This window comes from Cupressus sempervirens, chromosome 6 (assembly GCF_028749045.1).
Source record: "Cupressus sempervirens isolate cs-2001-9-10 chromosome 6, ASM2874904v1, whole genome shotgun sequence".
In the NCBI taxonomy this organism is placed as follows: Eukaryota; Viridiplantae; Streptophyta; class Pinopsida; order Cupressales; family Cupressaceae; genus Cupressus; species Cupressus sempervirens.
The window spans coordinates 140,182,672-140,205,753 of NC_143123.1; the positions used below are offsets into that span (position 1 = coordinate 140,182,672).

At 33.7% G+C, this 23,082-nt stretch overlaps 1 pseudogene; it reads right to left on the reverse strand.

The window, feature by feature from the left end:
• LOC149551621 (GDSL esterase/lipase At5g03610-like) overlaps positions 1-22,846 on the reverse strand; it is a 41,740-nt pseudogene extending 18,894 nt beyond the window's left edge.
• Between the last annotated feature and the right edge of the window lie 236 nt (positions 22,847-23,082).

Genomic DNA, 23,082 nt, shown 5'->3' on the forward strand with positions numbered 1-23,082 from the left:
AAGCCCTTTGTCTATAAATTGAATCCCCTCCCAAGCCATTTCATCACAACCTTTAAGCCAAAGTTATAATGCTAGTTTGAGAAACAAAGCCTTTCACCATACCCTTATAATGCCAAATTGAGAGCTCACAAACCTACCAATTTTCCATTTTCCATCTCCATTGAAGCTATTTTGAAACTTGGGCATATATCCCAAATCTACATAATAGACTCATCCCTAAATCAAGTGACCATCCTCATTGGGAGAGCCATTCCATGGCTCATATTCTCATTTGAGGGTTTCACTTTGTCTATCTCATATGTTATGTTTTTATGCTAGTTAATGCTTTTGTTTTTTAATAGATTAGTATTACTTGCTAACATATTTCTCATATACAGCTTCACTTCAGGCCCCCATTTTTTCAACAGTCTATTTTCAATTGTTAAGTAGCTACTGCACCACAACAATAGGAGAAGATTCTTAAATTTCCTTTTGAGCTAATTAAAAAATTGCATAGGGATAGTTCTATACTTATTTTTAAGCACAAAATAAAGTTAAGTAATGGCATGAAGACATGGGGTTAGGGATATGAAAATGTATCCAAAGGCATTAGAGATAATTTTTTAGTTGATACTAATCAGCCTCTCTTGGAATAAAGGAATAGCGGCTCTAAATGAAAGCTATCAAATATTAAAGATCAACTAACCAAAAGAATTCCAGCTCACCTTTATCATCCTTTAGCTCTCTTATTCTCTATCTAATGATCAAGAACACAATGGCAGGGGTGCAAGAAAAGGCTAAAATTGTTTTAGATCAAATCAGCCATTAATGGTTGTGTCGGTGTTTTTCATTTGCTAATGTCTAATACTATTCAGGTCCTATAGGATCCAAAAGCTGTACAAAGTTGAGTACAATCAGTAGATTCTAATTATGTATATTTAGACTGGTTTTAAGAACATATTATAGATTATCAGCTAGTTTATTACAATTCAATTGTCTTTTTTTGTACTAATTGGATCTCCTTTGATCTTCTTAGAAATTGATTAGTAACAACTATCCTATTTCTTAAAATTGTCCTACCATCTTTTGGCAGGAACTATGTTGCCTTGCCACCCTTATTTATGTATCCTATATCATTAGTAACAACTATCCTATTTCCTAAAACTAATAACTAATGATCATGAAGATTTTCTTATAAATATTATATAAACATCATAGGCCAAGGAAGAAATTAAGCCTAGAAAATTAGGTTTAAATTTGACTATTTAACACTTTTAGTCTAGGAAAAGTAGTCGTGACTATAAAGACAATAGTAAAAAAATATTTAAAATAACTACATGACATCAACACTACCAAATCAGAAGATGAGTGAGACACCCTAATTGGACATATAGATATTATTTTCATCTACATTTGATGTCTTATTGTGCATAGCAGCATCCAAACTATTTGTGAAGATCAAACCATTATTTTCATTATTATTTTTCACCTTTTGAACAAATCATAAATTTTCAGCCACTACATAGATTTGAGCTTGCTGCTTATTACTTCTGATTGAGTTTTATATTGAGAGATGAAGATGAATGGATTAGAAACCTCATTTTAACATTTCTCTTGTGTTCAAGTCAATCATTTCAACACTAGTGCTATAATTTGAAATTTTGTATGGTGTCATAACCCACATTTTTAAAAATCTGAATATATAAATTATTCTCTTGTCACATGTATTATAGTGCTTGTAAATAAAAACATTCTTTTAATGAAAATGGACAAACACTAACAATAAAAACTATTGGGATGAAAAAAGAAAAGAAAAAGGGATCTGTTATACATTCGGGGAGCATTGATAGGGACAATAATTGTGGGGAGAGGATTTGAGAATGAGGATGGCCTCTATCCTCCTTTTAATGCATCTTTCTCTTTCCCTCTAGTTAGCATATTCTTGGATCTTAGCATATTCTCTGCTCTTCACATATTCTCACTCTTAGATCTCTCCTTTGTTTTCTTTCACTCTATCCTTTCTTACACCATTTTTTTGGTAATGTTGAACATCATGGTGGAATTTTTCAAGGAAGATGAGGGCAGTGCTCACTGCATTCTTCTTTAGCATCTTTCTTGTGTTTTATTACCAATTATTTTGGCAGATTTCAAGAGTTTTTTAATTTGGGTGTTGTGTAGTTATAATTCATCTTCGGCAAGCTGCTTCATCTTCACCATCATCATGATCATGGCTAACAACATTTCTACATCAGCTTCAATGGTATGTGGGTTTCATATTACTTTGATTTTGATCTCTATTTAGATGAGAAAATGCTTGTTTAGGTGTGGAGAATGTTATTGATGTGTTTTTGGAACTATTTTGGGTAGTTTCTCCATGAAATACAACTTCTCTTTGAGAAAATTCTTGATCTTACGTTTGGGAATTCATATCTTGTAGTACCAGACATTAAAGTGGTGATGCTAGGTGGTTTACTATTGAATTTTTGAGTAGCTTTTGTGTAGTTTTTTAAATGTCCATCAAAGAAGATAAGACATAGAAATCACAAAGCTATGAACTTGTTTAGAGCATTAGAGAGACATTCATTATGGTGAAGAAATGAATAATAAACGAGATTATTATCAACTACAAATAGTGATGATAAATTAAAGTGTAAATATTGTAAATTCAAGCCTCACTAAGCATACCTATAATGATTGTTTTGTTATCAATGACAAGTCTTGCTAACTTGAATGTATTCAGGAAAGTGAGTTTCAGGAGTTTTCTGTCATGTCCCCTATTCAAATAATTTAAAAAAATAAACTTTGTTAAGGCAGGCAGGTTCCAAAAAGGTGAAATTTCAGAAAAAGGGGTTAATCTTTTGAAACCAATGGACTAATAAATAAAAATTATTATTAAATTATATTTTATTAACCCCTCTTGGACGTGAGTTAGGGTTATGCCCTCTTTAAAAGGGGTTTGGAGGCATTTTGGGCTCATTCTACATCTTGATTCTTGCTAATTTTCTTGTTGTTCTTCAGAGGCTGCCAAACCTGTGGAGAAGGAGACCCAAGAACGGGAGTTTGCAGGTTTCCAGGAAGGCTAAGGATGGGAGTTTGAAGCCATTCCATGTGCATGCTCATACAGAGTTTGCCCTTGTGCTGAATAGTGCCGATTTGGGTGTTTTCGGGGTTATTTTTGGTTTGAATTTGGGTTTTCAGTTGAGTGTTTCATATCAGTTTGGTTTGTTGTTGTATTTCAAACTTTATGATGTTAAAATAGAGCTGAATATATGTATTGGGTCGTGATTAAACTTCTGAGATAATTTATGAGTGTTTTGTGGTGTTTCCGGGCATTTTTGTGTTAATTTCGGGAGCTTGATTGAGCATAGTTTTGCCCTACATTTGTGATCTGTTGTGTAAGAGCTATAAAAATCTGGAAATGTCATTTTTTAGGCTGTTATGCTGCTGAAATTTTTGTAAAAATGTCCATTTTCAGATTTATTAATAATTTGTGAAGTTGTGAAGTTTTTGGCACTAATTTGGACATACCCGATTTGGGTTTTATTAGAAAATTGGCAGATCTTTGTAATATTGGTTGTTTGATTTTAAAGTTTTGATTTGAGGCTGGAAATATCATAAAAAATCAGTAAAGGGACATTACAGTGGTATCAGAGCCGTGATCTTGCCAGCCTGAGGGTTTGTAGAAGTTGCATGTCAGTTTTAACAACTACCCAGATCTTGCATGTCAAGTTTTGATAACTACCCAGATCTTGCATGTCATATTTTATGATTGCATGCAACTAAATGAAAGAGAAAAAAGATATTTGCAGCGAGAAAAGAATAAAGAAATTTTGATCAAACCTCCAGTTGAAAGCAAAAGTACAAAATCCAAGGAAGAAAAAAGTATGGCTGATCCAGATGAGATGGCAAAGAAATTCTTCCAAGACATCCAAAATACTCAGAAGCAAACAGTGGATGGTTTGGCGGAAACTAGAGAGGCTTTGCGAATATTGATAGAAAAATTACAAGGAATTGCATCTATTAATGAGAAAGGGAGCACTTCAGAGGAGCCGAGAAATGGGAGATCCACACCATCTAAATCAACCAAATCTATTTTCTTGCTTGCAGATGAGCCACCAGTACCAAATCCAGCCATTAATCCAGTGGAAGAGGTTACAGGTAATTTGATTACATTAAGAGCTACTTACAATGGCTTAGATGATGACTTTCGTAGTTCAATTTCTTTTAGAGAATATGTGGATATGATGAATGCTTTGATGCCCAAGAAAGAGAATAGGAGGGAGCATGACACAAGTGGAAGAGAGCTCAAAAATAAAATAAGCAAGTTTACAGCGCCTACTTTTGATGGAACAAATAAAATTTCAGCTAGAGCATGGCTACAAATATTACAAACTTTCTTCACACTTAACCCCATGAAAGAGAGTGATGCTATTCAATTTGCAAGTCTACACTTGGAAGATGCAGCCTATGATTGGTGGTATCATGGAATGACTACTCAAGGTCACGATCAGGTAACTACATTTGAAGATTTCAGTCAAAGGGTGATAGATAGATTTGACCTCAAGGATGATGAAGAGTACTTTAAAGAATTGTCAAAGTTGAAGCAAACCAAATCAGTTAATGAGTATATAGAAGAATTTCAAAAAGTGGCTGTTATGGTACCTGATATGAGTGAAAAGAGGATCGTTTATCTTTTTCTTGATGGTTTAGAAGATTCTGTTAAGGGTTTGGTTAAGGCTTTCTCACCCTCAACCTTACAGGAAGCTATCAAAAGAAGCTTGCAACTTGAAACTTGCGTGCCTATGAAATCAATCACTAATCAAAAACCCCCAAATCTTTGGCAACATAAGGGAAATTTTTAGAAAAAGACTTTCCCAACACTACCACCAAAAGATGTGACAAATGTGGCAAAAAAGAAGGTAGATGAAGAGACTAGGAGTGAATTACGAAGGAAAAAGCTTTGTTTTACTTGTAGAGAACCATGGGTTCCAGGACACAGATGTTTGGGGAAAGGTCAAGTGCACTATATTGAAGTTGCTTCAGAATCTGATTCAGATGAGCATGAGGAATTTCATGATACTAAGGAGGAGGTAGAAGAAGAGAAAGTAAAAGAAATCAGCAAGGATGGCACTTTAGTAGCATTATCAGGAGTCCCAAGATACCATCCCTTCCGAATTCGAGGGGTACTAGCAGGGCAAAGGTTGACTGTTCTTCTTGATAGTGGGGCAACTCACAATTTTATTGATGAGGGATTTGTCATGAAAAGAGGGCTTAAAGCAGAAGATTTTGAGGGATTCAATGTTACTGTAGCTGATGGATTCACTATGCCTTGCACACGGGTGGTGAAACAACTCAAGATGACCTTAGGAGATTATGAGTTATGTGATGACTTCTATGTGGTTGGTATTGGGGAGACAGATCTTGTATTGGGTGTTCAATGGTTGCACTCTATCGGAGGCTATTACATGAACCATCAAACTATGGAGTTTAAATTTCATTCCAATGGGAAAGAAGTCATATTGAGAGGGTTATCGAATGGAGCACCTAAGGCGGTCTCTGAAAAGAGGATGGAGAGGACTTTTCGAAGAGGACAAGTAACATGGGCAGCAGGAGTCATAATCCAACCAACAAGCTCTCCCAAGAATCAAGGTAATTTCCATTTTGAAATTCAAAATATTCTTGATAAGCATAGTATAGTTTTCAATGACTTGCCTCCAGGATTACCACCAGATAGAGGTTTTGAGCATGTTATAGAGTTAGAACAGGGTGCCAAACCAGTTATAACAACCCCATACCGCCATCCAAGAGGTTATAAGGAAGAAATTGAAAAAACTATTAAAGAACTCCTGGACATGGGATTCATAAGGCCTAGCTCTAGTCCATTTGCATCATCTGTGGTACTTGTCAAGAAAAAGGATGGTACAATGAGAATGTGTATAGACTATAGGGCTCTAAACAAGAAGACCATAAAAAATAGGTATCCCATACCACGCATAGATGAACTCATTGATGAGTTACATGGTGCTGTATACTTCTCAAAAATTGACTTAAGATCAGGCTACCATCAAATCCAAATGAGGAGTGAAGATGTGGAAAAGACTGCTTTCAGATGTCACTATGGGCACTTTGAATTTCTTGTTATGCCATTTGGACTCACTAATGCACCAGCAACATTCCAATCTTGTATGAATAAGGTATTCAGTCAGCATCTTCGAAAATTTGTTTTGGTATTTTTTGATGATATCTTGATATACAGTAAAACATGGGAAGAGCATCTAAAGCACATAGACACTGTTTTGGGAATCTTGGAGCAGCAATCCTTCTATGCTAAGCTATCTAAATGTGAGTTTGGTTTGACAGAGATCTTATATTTGGGACATATTATAAGCTCTAAAGGAGTACAGGTTGATCAACAAAAAATCCAGGCAGTTTTGGATTGGCCTCCACCCACTAATCTTACACAGTTGAGAGGTTTCTTCGGGTTGTGTAGCTACTATAGGAGATTTGCCAAGGGATTTTCTCAGCTTGCTGCCCCCTTGACTGATTTGACAAAGAAAGGAGCTTTTGTTTGGACAGAAGAGGCACAAAAAACATTTGATAAGCTTAAGGAGGTAATGAGTTCATGCCCTGTGCTTGCAATTCCAGATTTCTCTTTACCGTTTGTTGTTGAATGTGATGCTTCGGGAGAAGGTATAGGGGCTGTCCTAACTAAAAGGGGACATCCAATAGCATTTGAGAGTCCAAAATTAAATCAATCAGAGAAAGGGTACTCCATCTATGATAAGGAAATGTTGGCAATCATGCATGCACTTCATAAGTTTAGACAATATTTGGTATGTGGGAGATTCATTGTAAAGACAGACCATAATAGCCTCAGGTTCTTCTTGAACCAAAGGGATTTGAATGATCGTCAACAAAAATGGGTAAGAAAATTGCAAGCTTATGATTTTGATATTGAATACATGAAAGGAAAGAATAATGTGGTTGCTGATGCTCTCTCAAGAAAGCCCACTTTGTGTTCCTTATCATCTATCTCTGCTGATTGGAAAGTCTCCATAATTTTAGAGTATGCTAAAGATTCATTTGCCACCAAGATTTTGGATAAGTTAGTGGATGATAACAGGTACAAGGTTGTTGATGAATTGATTTATTACAAGAACAGGATCTTCTTAGTGTCAGGGTCAAAAACTAAGGAGAGGATATTGAGGGCCTTTCATGACACACCTTTGGCTAGTCACCAGGGATACTTCAAGACATACAGGAAAATTCGAGAGCGGTTTTCATGGAAGGGTATGAAGGAGGATGTCCTTAAACACATTAAGGAATGTATGGTATGCCAACAAAGCAAGAGTGAGCAAAATTTTCCTGCAGGGTTGTTGCAACCACTTCCTATTCCTGAACAAAAATTGGAAAGTATTTCCATGGATTTCATCACTGGGTTGCCCAAGGTTCAAGGTAAGGATTGCATATATGTGGTGGTAGATAGACTAACTAAGTATGCACATTTATTTCCTATCACATCTGATTTCAAGGCATCACAAGTGGCCGAATTGTTCTTCAAGGAAATTTTTAGATTACATGGTTTGCCTAGAAACATTGTTAGTGACCGGGATAGTAGATTCCTCAGCTCTTTTTGGAAGGAGCTCTTTCATTTGGTAGGAACTGAACTCACTCCCAGTACTAGCTATCACCCTCAAACAGATGGACAAACAGAGATAGTTAATAAATGGATAGAAGGATATTTGAGGAACTATGTTTCAAATCAACAACATGCTTGGGTGAAATGGTTACACCTAGGGGAGTATTGTTACAATACATCTCATCACATGTCTATTGGTATGCCTCCTTTTCGTGCTCTTTATGGTTACGATGCCCTTTCCTTTGTTGATCTAATACTTTCCGATAGCAGAGTACCCGCAGCAAGTGATTTCATCAAGCAAAGTCAAGACATAATAAGGTCCCTCAAGGATAATCTACAACATGCACAAAACCAACAAAAGATATATGCTGACAGGAAAAGGATTGAAAGATCTTTTGAGGTGGGAGATTTGGTATTTGTTAGGTTGCAGCCATATAAGCAAAGCACCTTGAAGAGAAGTGGGGCAGAGAAACTCAAGCCAAGGTTCTATGGGCCTTATAAAATCATCAAGAAGGTAGGAGAGGTAGCTTATGAATTGGAGCTCCCACCAAACAGCAAAATACATAATATTTTTCATGTATCTTGCTTAAAGAAGGTTCTAGGCCAAAAAACCATAGTATCTACAAAATTACCACCTCTTGATGATGAAGGGAAATTAGTTTTGATACCATAAGAGATTTTGGATACAAGAGAGAAAAGGTTGAGAAATAGGAGCATCATAGAGCATTTGGTCAAATGGAAAGGATTACCACTAGAGGATGCAACTTGGGAAGGAGAACATGTTCTTGAGAATTCCAACCTTCATTGCTTGAGGACAAGCAATATTTGGGAGGGGAGGACTTGTCATGTCCCCTATTCAAATAATTAAAAAAAATAAACTTTGTTAAGGCAGACAGGTTCCAAAAAGGTGAAATTTCGGAAAAAGGGGTTAATCTTTGGAAACCAATGGACTAATAAATAAAAACTATTATTAAATTATATTTTATTAACCCCTCTTGGACGTGAGTTAGGGTTATGCCCTCTTTAAAAGGGGTTTGGAGGCATTTTGGGCTCATTCTACATCTTGATTCTTGCTAATTTTCTTGTTGTTCTTCAGAGGCTGCCAAACCTGTGGAGAAGGAGACCCAAGAACGGGAGTTTGCAGGTTTCCAAGAAGGCTAAGGATGGGAGTTTGAAGCCATTCCATGTGCATGCTCATACAGAGTTTGCCCTTGTGTTGAATAGTGCCGATTTGGGTGTTTTCGGGGTTATTTTTTGTTTGAATTTGGGTTTTCAGTTGAGTGTTTCATATCAGTTTGGTTTGCTGTTGTATTTCAGAATTTATGATGTTAAAATAGAGCTGAATATATGTATTGGGTCGTGATTAAACTTCTAAGATAATTTATGAGTGTTTTGTGGTGTTTCAGGGCATTTTTGTGTTAATTTCGGGAGCCCGATTGAGCATAGTTTTGCCCTACATTTGTGATCTTTTGTGTAAGGGCTATACAAATCTGGAAATTTCATTTTGTAGGCTGTTATGCTGCTGAAATTTTTGTAAAAATGTCCATTTTCAGATTTATTAATAATTTGTGAAGTTGTGAAGTTTTTGGCACTAATTTGGACATACCCGATTTGGGTTTTATTGGAAAATTGGCAGATCTTTGTAATATTGGTTGTTTGATTTTAAAGTTTTTATTTGAGGCTGGAAATATCATAAAAAATCAGTAAAGGGACATTACATTTTCCTTGTTCATGTTGTTGTTTGTCTCAGCTAGTCTTGGATTTTAGTATATGTTGTCATGATTTCTATTATTATGAACCACCTTTTCTTAGGTTTCCATTATATAAAAGATAAATTCTTCAATAAAAAATTATAAAAATGGAGGTAATATATTGCTGATAGTATATTTAAAAATAACTAATCACAAAACGTTTAGAAAAAACTCATGACCAAAGTAAAAAATTAAAAGGTAAAAATTTATTATTTCCTAAAAGAACATTTAACAATATAATTAGGTCATTCAGGGTTAGTAACAATTTAAGTAAATAAATATGAGCATCTAAGGAATAAAATTGCACTGAATTGAGAATGAGATGGGTACACAGAATACTGCCTATTTTTCTTACTATTTATCTAAGTAGATTCAAATCAAAGCTCAAACACTCTTTTCCCCTTTAGGGTCCTTCAAAAATTTGAAGAGAGATTAAGATTTGCCTAGATACCTATCATGAATAATTAAATTTATGGAAGTTATGTGTCCAAAAATTTGACATAGATAACGTATACTCTATTGGCAAGCATCCATCTATCCAGTTTAACTACACAGGCAAAGTTTTCAAAGCAATGTTTGCAACTGCCAATTCTGAAAAAGGTAAGAAATATTAACACCCAATATTGGGAGGATCTAAAGAATTCCCATTTATTTTCCTCATTTCCCCCCTTCATCACAAATTACATTTCTTCATATCGTTGCTCATCCATCTTAATAAGAAGAGGGAGTTTCAAAAAATAGTGAAAGTTTCATAAGAGACCAAGAAAAAAGAGAACAAAATGGAAAATCAGAGAAAGAGGTGCGTTATTTAAGCCCCACGGAATATAAATGCCTAATGGTGTTGTCTTTCCATAACTTTTCTAATTTACAGGCCTTTGATGGTACACAGAATGTATCAAATTCACAAAAGGATGAAACCTGGAAGGTGAATGTATGTCTTCAAGGCTGTGGTCTTGAACATGGATATCTATGCGGAAACATGGAAGCTTTGAATGTGCCCTCAGCAGAGACACCTGTAAGACAATGGATTGCCATTTGGTATTGTTTTGAAGATTGGCTTTTCAAATATTGAATCTATTCCCTTAGAACTTATCTTCATATAATATAATAATTCCAAAGATAAAGCACATGTAGCAATTAGGTAGAAAGTTTTAGCCTTTATTGTACTATTATGCTATTAATGTCAACATGTTAAGATAGATAGAGTCTTTCTTATAAGTTTCTAGCCTTTCTTGAGTAATGGGAACATTTTTGGAGCTAAAATGTGTAACTTTTGGAATTGATTCCGTGCATTTCAGCATTATGAATTATGGAAACCATATGTCTATAATTTTTGGAGCTTGAAGATGGGGATAGAACATTCCTGCTCCACCCATCAAAAAGGCAAAAAATGGGACATGCCCATAATTCGGGAATGTTTCTATGGAGACCTCTCCATTATGGAATACCAAAGGGTGCCTTGGCATTTTGACCCTCCCTCAACTGCACTGGGGTTGCCCTAGTATCCTAATGGTATTTCCACTACTCTGGGAATGGGATAGCCAGATGTCTAGAAAAAGAAAAAATCGTTGTCACCTAGATTGATGACCTTTAGCACGGTTCTCCTTCTTATGGACATGGATAAATTTTGCTTATTTTTGGCTCAAAAAAGTTGCAGTGAATGGAGTGGCAATCTTACAAAGTTAATAAACATGTGCATTGGTGAGTGTCTTGAGCTTGAAGAGCTGCCAATTCTCACTGGACTAGGCTACTTGAAAATTATTAATATTAAGCTACTTGGATTTGCAAGACCATAATCATCTTAATTGAAATCTTAACTTCTACACATAACTTGTCCTTGATTCTTGTTGCCACAGAGATATCCAAGATCTCTAGACATGAACAACCTCTAAATATCATCTCCTCTCCTTACAAGAAATTGATCATAAGATAGTATGAAATTTCACACATCAGAATCCTTTAATACTCATCCAAGATAGTGTCATTTAAATCTACAACCTTTTATAAGAAAAATCTATCCTAAAATTCACACCAATCTCTTCCTCCCTCCCAAGCTCCTTGATTCAAATTATCTGTTTGATGATTGTATGTCAAATAAACTAGGCTTGTTGCTCACTCATCCTTTGAGATCTTCAAATTGATGTTACATTTGTATTTTCCAAATCTACCATCATGACTTGAGCAAGCTGGGTTGGTAAAAATCTTTATGCTCATTCCACCCAAGCAAGTAGGTAGAGTACTTTCTTTGCATGTTCAAGAGATGGATATTTAGAAATCTCCTTAGATAATCATTGTCCTGATATTATCAATGAACAAACTGAACTTAGAAGATGATTAAGAACTATAATAATCCTTGTTCTATTAAAAAATTAAGCCAACATCTAGTCCACTCTAATTAGATAAAATATTGTACTTCTCAGTATATCACAAAGTCTAGATACAACTCTCACCAATACTTCACCCTTCACAATATAAGAATAATAATTAAAACTTACTTAAGAGTAATAATAAGATTCTATTGAAGAGTAGTGATCATTTAATAAAAAAATCTCTTCAAAATGTATCTGTACATGGATAGTTGTTTGTATGGAAAATTACTATAGTTTCAGGATGTGTTTCAACTTTCTTCCCCAAGCTAAGAGAGTTGATCAACAGGGGAAGGGAGCTTATGATGATATGGGGATAGAAAAAAAAATCATAAAATCAAGGAGTTCTAGGTCCATCATTTGCATTCTGTATTTTCTTCTTCTAGTTTATGTGCATTTTGTTGGTGCTGGTAATTCAATTAGAGGCTTCATGGGCACATGTTGAGAGATATTTTTAGAAGATCAAACTGAGCTCAAGTTGGAGACCAATTTTTGTTGTGTTGCAATCAATTTTCTTCTATTTTTTGATAGGTTTTTGAGTTGTAATGCCTAGATGCACTTTTTAAATGGATAAAAATATGTGCATAGTAGTTATAAACTAGTATAGAAGTAGTTATGCATATAATTTCATACATCTGCACCATGGTTAGAACACTAGTTATAGTTTCTTAGTTTAGGAATTGAAGTGTTATATAAACAAGTATGTTCAGTGTAAATAATATTGAAATTTTTTTTGCAATAAAGCTTTATGCAATTGGTGCTTCACTTATGGTGTGAGAATGCTTATATCTATGTCATTTCATTTTTTTCCACATCTTGTTCAAACCATATAATGCAATCTCATCTATGAAGCATATTAAAAGCTAAGGATTTAGAGTGACTCGTATACAATTCATTTTTTGTCATTCATTATATGGTTTGAACAAGTGTGGAAAAAAATCAAATTTTTATTATGAATTTTCTGTTCACCAATCTATGTTAAACTAATTAGCAAAGATCTGGTCCTCTAAGTTCCAACGATTTTGAGAAAAAAACCTAACTTTTAATCACCATATCTTAAATGAATTTTCACGTTGAGGTGATCCAAGTTTGATCAACTATTCTCGATACAAGTTGGTTTTGAGTTGATGGTGTAAGTGAAGGAAAATTTTACCAAGTTCTACTTTATGAACTATAATACTTGTTATTCAATTGAGATAGACATGACTCATTAGTTTGTTTGTATTCTCTTTGGATTTTGTTAAAGAAGATAGCTGAATGCTATATGAACTAAAAATTTTGTGGTGTCAATAGGCTTGTTCATCTCTTGAGCCAAATTACCAACCCCAGTGACATTTGTTGTTATTCAAAAGTGGCACCATACGAGACTATTTGCAAACAACCATACAGATAGGAATTCTATAGATAGACATGAAAACATCTTGCTAAGTCTTCAGTACATAATATAGCAACTGAATTTCATTAAAAAAAAAAATTTGATAGTTGATTTGTTTAAATATTTTCCATAAAAAATTACTTAGTACATCACATCTTTTTTTTGCACAGGAGCTTGCAGTTCTAAAGAATCTGATAGTGAAGAATTTGAAGAAGATATTGTAGCAAAGGTATATTTGGTGTTCTTTTTTAAGTGAAAATGTGACTGGAAATTTTGTATATCATCATATTTCATATGCAAAAAGGTCAAATTGTAAATAGAGGTGAAGCTGTATGGATTTAAGTTTCTTCTTCATTATATATAATGCTCTCGATTCCTCCTTTGTAGCTGTAAAAATATTTGTTTATTTTCACCTTTCCAGATACCCTTTACCAAGTTCTTCAAGATTCTAAAATATCTTGGGCTGACCCCACTCCAACATCTCCTAAGTTCTACTTGGTTCATAGACCTAACTCCTTTCTATATGTTTCTTCCTCTTACTACTCCATCTACAGGTTGCAAACAAATCATCCTTCTTCCACCAACGAGTCATTCCATTCAAGAAAGACCATGTTTGACGATATCAACACACAAAAAAATAGGGAGACAATTGCTAGACTATGGTCTAACTTAAAAAGAAAAGGTGATGGAAAATGTTATCATCCTTGCAAAATGTTAAAGGGATTAAAGACTCAAAGATATCTAATCACAACAATTGAGCAACATTGTAGGCAACATGGTCACATTGAAGGGGGAAATGAATATCGCCCATTGGTATGTATTTTAATAGTTTATAAATTACATAAGACATGATTTGATGATGACATCATGGTCATGGTTAATATAAGGTCATCATTTTCATATAGGTTAACATCCCTGAGTTTCATGTTATGGACCATGACAATTCGGAGAATGCGAATTTCCAAACGAGGGAACATGGAGGTGTGAATATTGAAGTAGAAGGTAATGATACCATGGAAGAAGACCAGGATGATGAAGATCACAATGATCAAAATGATCATGATGATCAAGATGATCACAATGATCAAGATGATGTTGATGTAGAGCTTGATGTACCTTTACTTGAGAAGGCACACCAATCCCTATATGAAGGCTCCAAAACAACTCTTCTTGCTATTGTATTGTTGTTGGTGAACTTGAAGGTTATGAATGTTTTATCCAATGTAGCAATGCCATGTATGTTAAGGTATTCCATCTTCTTTCATTATTTTACTCGTAGTTCCCTTACAATTAACATTGGGTTTGTGTAGCAATTAATATTCTTTAAATTAACAAATTATATTTTTGGTCATAGGTTGATAGGTGAGTGTTTGTTACCACCATGAAACATTCTACCTTGCTTGTACCGAGAATTATCTGCCATCATGAAAGATATTGGTTTGATAGAGAGCACATCCCAAGGGTTCTATGGTGGAGGGCTATATGGTATACCAGACCATGGTGTACATTAGTGAATATCTTCCTAAGTTTGGAGCAAAGATCCATGTAGATCATATTTGGGATCCCAACTCAATTAACAAATTCAAAGAGGAGTACTTGATGGGCAAAGGTAGATCGAGGAAAGTGAGAGGTAAATCTAAGATGTTATTGTAGTTAATTAATTCTTATAAATCTTCAATAAAAGTTATTTTTAATTGGTGTATTTTTTTGAAATAGGTGGTCGAGGGTGGGATGCAATACAATTGCGAACAATCTTGATTGGATGATGGAATGGATTGAACGATGTCAACAAAATGGTTGCTCATTAACATGGGAAGGTGTTGCTTTATTGGTTACAGAAGCTCATTGTAATGGAGATTCCAATGTTATGCCAATGGTAGTTGATCTAGTAAAGGGTTTAAGAGGTGGAGAGGTACGTAGAAATTTATTTATGATCATAACTTGACGTATGTTTTGTATCAACTCACGATGCAAATAATTTACACACACTTCAAAAATTGCAGATCAAGCACCACAAAGCTATGTACTATCATGGCCACAAATTTTGCATAAAAAGGTTGGATGACACAAAGAAGACTTGTGATTCTAGGATAAGTGCAGTTTTCAAGGTCGCCAAAATATATCATCTAGAAATGATATACATCGTCAACAATCTCAAAATCAATACTATGGCATATTGGATGATATAATTGAGTGTGAATTTAAAACCTTCAAAGTAGTTCTATTCATCATCAATCGGTACAAGTTACGACTAAATCAAAATGATCTAGATAGAATGGTTATTCAACATGATAATGGATTTACAATGATCAATACAAGGTCATTTGAGCCAGTTGGAGATGAGTCCTATGTTCTTCCAAGCCAGTGTGAGAAAGTGTTTTACTTAGAGGTTCCACATAAATAGGGTTGGTCATTTGTTGTTAGACATGATCCAAGAGGAAGGCCAATAATTTATAATGTTATGGAAGAAGAAGATATTGAAGATGATGAAGAAGCAAATGATGAAAATCAAGACGATGGTGATGATGATGATGGTGATGGTGATGATGATGATGATGATGGTGATGATGATGATGATGATGATGGTGATGATGGTGATGATGGCGATGATGATGGTAATGATGGTGATGATGATGGCAATGATGATGGCGATGATGATGGCAATGATGATGGTGATGATGATGGTGATGATGGCGATGATGATGATAATGATGATGATGATGATGATGATGATGACAAAAATAATCAATGAATACAAATGTTGTCACCCCTTCTGTTGACAATCTTGCATTCCATATGTAAGGTAAATTCATTCATGTTTACAATGTTGCATATTGTTCATGTTGTCTTCTAAATTATTTGTAGAATACACGTATCATGTAATTTTTAGCTAACTTAAGATAAATGATTAACATATGCAAGAAATTTGATTACATATTTATTGTGTTCATTTCTAATGATTACAAAATATGTTATTTATAGTTACCAATGTTTATGTTGTGTCTAATTATGACTCTTTTTGCAAATAGTCAATTGACTACAAGTACATTGTCACCCCTTCTGTTGATGATCTTCCATTCCATATATAAGGGAAATTTCTTCATGTTTGTGATGTTGCCTATTGTTCATGTTTTCTTCTAAGTTATTTTTAGCAAATGTGTATCATGTAAATTTGTTCATGTTTACGCATATCATGTAATTTTTAGCTAACTTAAGATAAATGATTAACATATGCATGAAATTTGACCTGTTTGGCATGGATTGTGCATAGTGACATGGATCAGTAGGTATAAGTCAATAAATAGACATAATTTTCTTATATTATTCTTGTTTATCATTGAGCACGTATGTTATAAATAGACATATTATATAATCATATAATGTATATATAGACAAAGAAGGTCCTTATAGAAATATAATTGTATAATCACTTTCAACTTACTACATTTTATATTTGTCACTTTCACTTTCCATTTGATGGATTGCAAGACCCACCAAATAGGTACTTGTTAGATCTATCTACATCAAATGAGGGAAATGAGGAAATGGTAGATGAAAGCTCTACATGTAGTACATCTAAAATAGGGAGATCAACTAGAGGTCAAAAGAATAGAAAAAAATTTGATAAACACATGCAATTTTTCCTTGCTAATGGGGGGTCATGTTCTTATGATGATGAGACCAAAGGCGACATCAAGGTGCCCTTTCAATACACACACATTGAGAAAGAATGGGTACCCAATTAGCTACCTCCAATTAACAAAAATTTTTGTGTTAATGAGAGGATATATTGCATTGCTCCATCCTCATTACATGGTTTGGGCCTATTTTCCATGGATGGGATAAAGGTATGTTACAAAAAAGTTGTCGAATTGTTCAAGTATATCGGTCCATGTTACAATTACAATGATTGGATGCAGATTGTTTGATATAAAAAAGTATGCGTAGGTATGGGGTATCAGCTAATTATATACAATGAAAAGAAAATGATCGAAGTAAAAGATTTGCTATGTACATTGATGGGAGACCAAAAGCAATAGGTTATATTGTAGGTTTTATAAATAGTACACAACCTTCTTCAACTAGTAAGCAACCCAATTGCATATTTGAGGTGCGTGAGGAGAATGAATTTTTTGTTTGTGTAATAAAATCAATAAGTGCAGGGGAAGAACTGCTAATCGATTACCATTTAAATCACATAGATACAAACAAAGTTACTATCATTAGGGCTATAAGTACTATTTACCATTTTTTTAATAAGTTTTTTTTTGCTTTCTATTGCTTTCAGTTAGCTAAATTTTTTATGTTTAACTTTGTGACATGATGATATGGATCCGACAAATGATAGAGGTTACCAAGATGCTACTCCCACCCCTTCTTTAGCGAGGGTAAACCTTTTTGAAATTGTACATATTAGATAGTTGAAAAATGTTATATTATTATGTTATTTTATTTACGGTTTTTGAGTTTTTATGATAGTTTTACTAATATTCCTCTCAAAATTTGATGTTCAGGATAAGGGTAAAGCACCAGTAGTAAGTACCGAGCCACTAGCTACGCCTTCTAATGAGGATATTGTTGAAACTCCCAATGTAACAATAATGTTGAAGAAACAAATTTAAAAAATTAATTTAGAAATAATGAAAATTTTGGATGAGGCAAATATGGAATCCAAGGAGATGATGAAGAGGCTATCAGATTTGAGAGCGCAAGCTCGTTGTTATGAAGTAAGCAGTAATGAATTTTATAATCTTCTATGTTGTGAAGTAAAATATGTAATATGTGCAAAATACTTTATTGATGCAATTTTTTTAAAGATTTGTAAGAAACTTTAACTACTAAATTCTTGTTATACAGGATTTTTCGGCAACTAATGCTCAACTTGGTCAAGGACAACGCGATGAGGCCGGTAGTAGTAGAGCTCTAACTGCCACTGGTAAAATAATCTTTTAGTTGACAAGTTAGAAGGAATTTTTTATTTTGAACATTCAAAACTTCTTAACTCTTACTTTTATTATTTTAGAATGTCTTTGCTAACAATGTATTGTTTAAGTTATCCAGTGTAAGAGACTCCTATGAGGTTGACGGATGCCCGTATGAGATTTTTGATTGCAATGTCGACAACAAGGGGATGTCTAGCTAATAAATCCTTGTTTTGCTGTATTTGGTTTTGTGTTAATTATGAGTTGATAATATGTACTTTAATCTTGGGTGCGTCACATAGTGTATTATTTTTTTGTGGTAGGAGATACACCATTTGGTACATCACCAAATGCGGATCATAGTGCATGTATTGGTGATAATTCACCATCATTTCTTGGAGCTACCCTTGTTTCTAGCATGGGAGCTATGCAGATATCATTTTTGATTGATGATGATGAATCAATGCCTTTGAAATGTCCTAAGATTCTAGGTACTTTAAATAATTATTTTTTATATTGTAATAAGGATTTTCTTGCAAGATGTAAACATTATAGGAAGTTGTGAATGCAAGGGCTTTTGATGTGGAGTGATGCCTCATGACCTTCTTTAGTATGTCATATTGTGCAAGTTGTTTAATTATTCTAGAATTCCTTTTTATTAGGGGTTTGGTAGGATCATCTAAATTATCAATGACCTTTTGTCTATACTAGTAATTCTCTAGTTTAGTAATTCGGTACATTTCAATTTCATGCTTTCAGTAGAAGATACTAACCAATTTTTCTAGAGAGAACCAAAAGTGGGAGTCTTCTTTCATATTAAATGTTTAGTTTTCAATGATTTCCCACATCATTTCTATTTCCTATTAGAGTTTTAGAGTGCTCACTTTTAGCTTCACTATCTATTTTAGCAATATTTGTTTTCCATAATATCCTAGGTATGATCAGTGACAACATCAATTAAGAATGACAAAAAATGAAGGTCATATCAAGTTATATGTATTATGAACTAAATTTTTTTTCAAGGTATACTAATTAATATACTCATAGTACATTTTTTAGTTTCAAAACATCAGCAATAGAACCTTGGTAGAGTTTGACTGGTTTTAGACATTTTTTAAAAATTTCCAAACTTCTTTTTTGGTCAATTTTGGGCAAGTTGATCCTCCAACCCTGAAATAGATCACTAAAAAGATGAAATTTATCTCATTTTATGTATTTTTTATTCACTATGAAAAGTATTCTTTGCATGATTCATTTTAATGGTTCTTACTATTAATTATCGCATGACATTTTTTGCAAGAAATGATACATTTTATACGAGGCTTTATGACCTCATGCTACAAAGATTCGGGCTCACCATATGTAAAAGGTGGAACATCATAACTAAACTAATTTTATCACACCTTTTTTTTCATATCATTAATTGGTGCAACATTTTTCCTTTCATTCGGGTCTTTTCTTATACTAGCTATATCTAACAATTTTGTGTTTTTTTCTTAAAAGGTGGAACTACCAAGATAAAAAATTAAAAGATGAGCTCATCAAAGATATAGAGCATGAGTTTGGTAGTAATAATGTTTATCATAAGAAATTGTTACAAAAAGCTTCTAGACATCTTAAGGTTGTGAGGGACACATATAGAAAGAGTCTCGTCCTAAACCTGAAGTATGAGTGTCCTCCCTTTGTTTCAGTGAGGGACTAGAATGAGTTCATTTTGGATGCAAAGGAGAAAGGGGAACATCCAAAAGAAAGTAAACCAAAAAATCTGAAAAGGTATGCAATAGTATTAACTACTAGTACATTAATGAGCAAATTTAGGGTTCAACTTCAGTATCAACAATTTCAACTAGCTCAATTTAATCTATCTATTGATGAAAGGTATGTAATTCATATGCTGACACAATTGCTTTCACCCTATTATGAATGCTCTCTAAAATTTGGGCATCTAATAAACTGTGGTGGTTGATTGCACATAGAATGCCTGTATACAACTGTATATATCTCAATCTGGGCATAAATCCTACATAAGATTTAAATAGTGTGCTTATAACTTCACATATAGCTATATTATGTCTTGAAAATATAGTAATGCTCAAATACATGTACCATAGTGTAATGTGTTAGCAGTATAGGTGATAAATGATATTCAGTTAGTGTAATGACAAGTACATGAGCCATCTTGAACAAACCCACAATGAGAGTAGTGAAGATTTATCATCACTTGCCATCCCTTCTGAGTAGGATGGTACCAATCAAAAAAGAAAAATTCTTCTTGAGATTTGCACAGATGAAAAAGAGCTCTTCCTTGTTCATCATAATTAGCACACCCAACAATGGAGCTGCTCATGTTTCCATCTCTAGAACAACATGATCTACTCATCTCATGGATTCCTACTCAATACACAATAAAAAAATAAGTCAATCAGTATCCTCATGTATTTATGTAATCCTATAATTATGGCTCTTAAATAGATACACTATTTAGAAGGAAAACTTGAAAAAGATAATCTTGAAATTCTTAACTACACTATAATCAATGTCTTTACCATATGCAAATGGGTTGAAGATAATATGAGAGAAGGTTGCAAAGAAATCAAGGATGAGGAAGTTTGCATCTTCAAGCTCCTTCAACTCTGAAATGGCTTGTGATAGATATTTGTTGTGGGTGGAAACTAAGTCCATTTTTGTGTTCAAACATACTGCTCCAAACTATAAGTAAACTAGTTGGCAGTCAAATGGCATGTTATTTGATACCAGAAAATTCCTTAGCCCAAGATTATATAGCTCTGTGAGTTTCAATTTCATCTCTACTACAAAACTCTTCACAAACTTCTTTGTTCCCTGTAAACATAACCCTCAGTCACATATTTTTTTTTAAATCACATTTGAATCATTCTAGTACAACATGACAATTAATAATATCATATTTTCACAATCTATTTCAAAAAAATCTTTTTTGTTTCTAGATTAGATTGTGTAAGTTTTTTTAGTATTAATGGATCACACTATGTGATCCATCATCATAATGAGAGAAGGATGTAAGATATGATCCATCGTCAGAATGAGAGAAGGATGTAATATAATTCTTTCATCTTGATGATAGATCACAGAGTGGATCTGATACGTTGATACTAAAAAAATTCCACAATTAAATCAAGAAACAAAAAAAATCATTAGAACATAGCAAGTTTCGTGATATTTATTCTTCCCACTATGGTAACATTTGTAGCAGCATAATCATTTCCATTCAGAGTGAGAAGTGCTATTGAGTGCTTTAGATGATGAGAACCATATTTTTGAGATATAATGGAATCCTTGAAATTCCCAACTTGGACACTTAGCTTTGGAACTCCAAAAGTATCAAATACCCCACTATATACTACTACAAAGTTTATGCCTTTCCTTGCTTGTATATGATGGCTTGAACTTTTTAGAACCCTATAGGTCATTAGAGATGGAAGACCTAAGATTTGGGCTACATAAATTTAAGAAAAAACACAAACTCTCGTAAATGCATTCACCTATATATTTGAAACCATGGCAATATAATCATAAAGAAAAGAAGTATTTTAATCAATGAGAATAGATTTTTACAATCTATGACAATTATTTGCAAGAGCTTTTGGATTTGATTTTGTATAGTTTTTTTAGCATTGACATTTTGAACCATCATCAGGATGAAATCAAGCATAAGAGAGGTGAAACCAAGCATAAGAGGCCACAAGAAAAAAGATACAGAATCATAGAGCACGGAGTTTGATTTGAAACATCCATGCTTTAAAAATTATACACAGTCAAATCCAGAAGCTCTTGTAGATAAGCATTTTAATGTTAATAGATTAAGGAAATAGGATTATTTTGGTCCATGGCTCAAAGTATACAAGAGAAGCACTACTGGAGAGAACTTGTAATAGTTATCAAGACTTTAAAATTGAAAATAGCTTGTTCAATTTTAATATAATTGTATCCTGAAGAGGGCATCAATTATGAGGAGTTATATGGATGGATTGAAAAAGGATTTTCAAAGGTCCTATAGTGCAATCCTAAAGGGTCACGATTTTTTTGTTTCATATGATTACTTTGAAAATTTTTGGCTTGCCTTCCAAATGCAATTTCAATAAGATTTTTTTGATAGGATTTTTAGATCTTATAAAATTTGGGGGAATTTCTAGGTTCACAGTGCAAAATATAAATATACAAAATTGCAGATGAGTTTAAGCATTATTATACTTAGAAAATTAGAAGTCAATACCATGATCTATAATCATTATATAATTAGAGAGAAGTCAACATATACCTATATTAGTTGATGGTGTAAAGCACTTGGAAACCCCAATACATAGCAATGGAAAAGTTTGAGGGAAATTGACTTCTATTTATATTGCCTATCCAAATATTTTGGGCTAAAATATGCAACAACAGTTCCTAATATGAACAACAGTTTTTGATATGGACCTTTGAGATCATTAGAAATTGATTTTGAGAAAGATTACCTAAATAATCAGTAAGAATTCTGCCAGATGATACCCTGCTTGATGGGTGCCCAGGCAAAGTGATACCATATGGATATTTCGATGCTGAAACTATGCTATTTTTCATACCAGGATAGTAATTTCCAGTGTTTGCATATGAATCTCCAAAAAATAAATGAGCTTTTGTTTCTTCTCCACTGCATATACTTACGAAAACAATGCTTCAATCAACGACCACACTAAAATTATATACAAATTTTGCAATAAGAAAAGCAATTATCAATCATTACCCATTAAAACTGGCAGAAACACCAATAGGACTGATGACATTTTGGCAGTCATTTTTCATGACCTTCTACATCTACAGTCAACAAAGTTGATTGTTTGGTTTATATGGAAAAATCATCTGACTTGTTTGGTCAAGATCAATGTCTACAAAGTTTTCAAAGACCTTATGGAGGAGTTCACAATTAGAAGCTTGAAGACTGAGTTTACATTAAAAGCTCAAGAAAAGTAGAGAGATGTTGTGCTGAGTAAAACAAAACTTCTTCTAATCAGTAATCACATTAAAATTACAT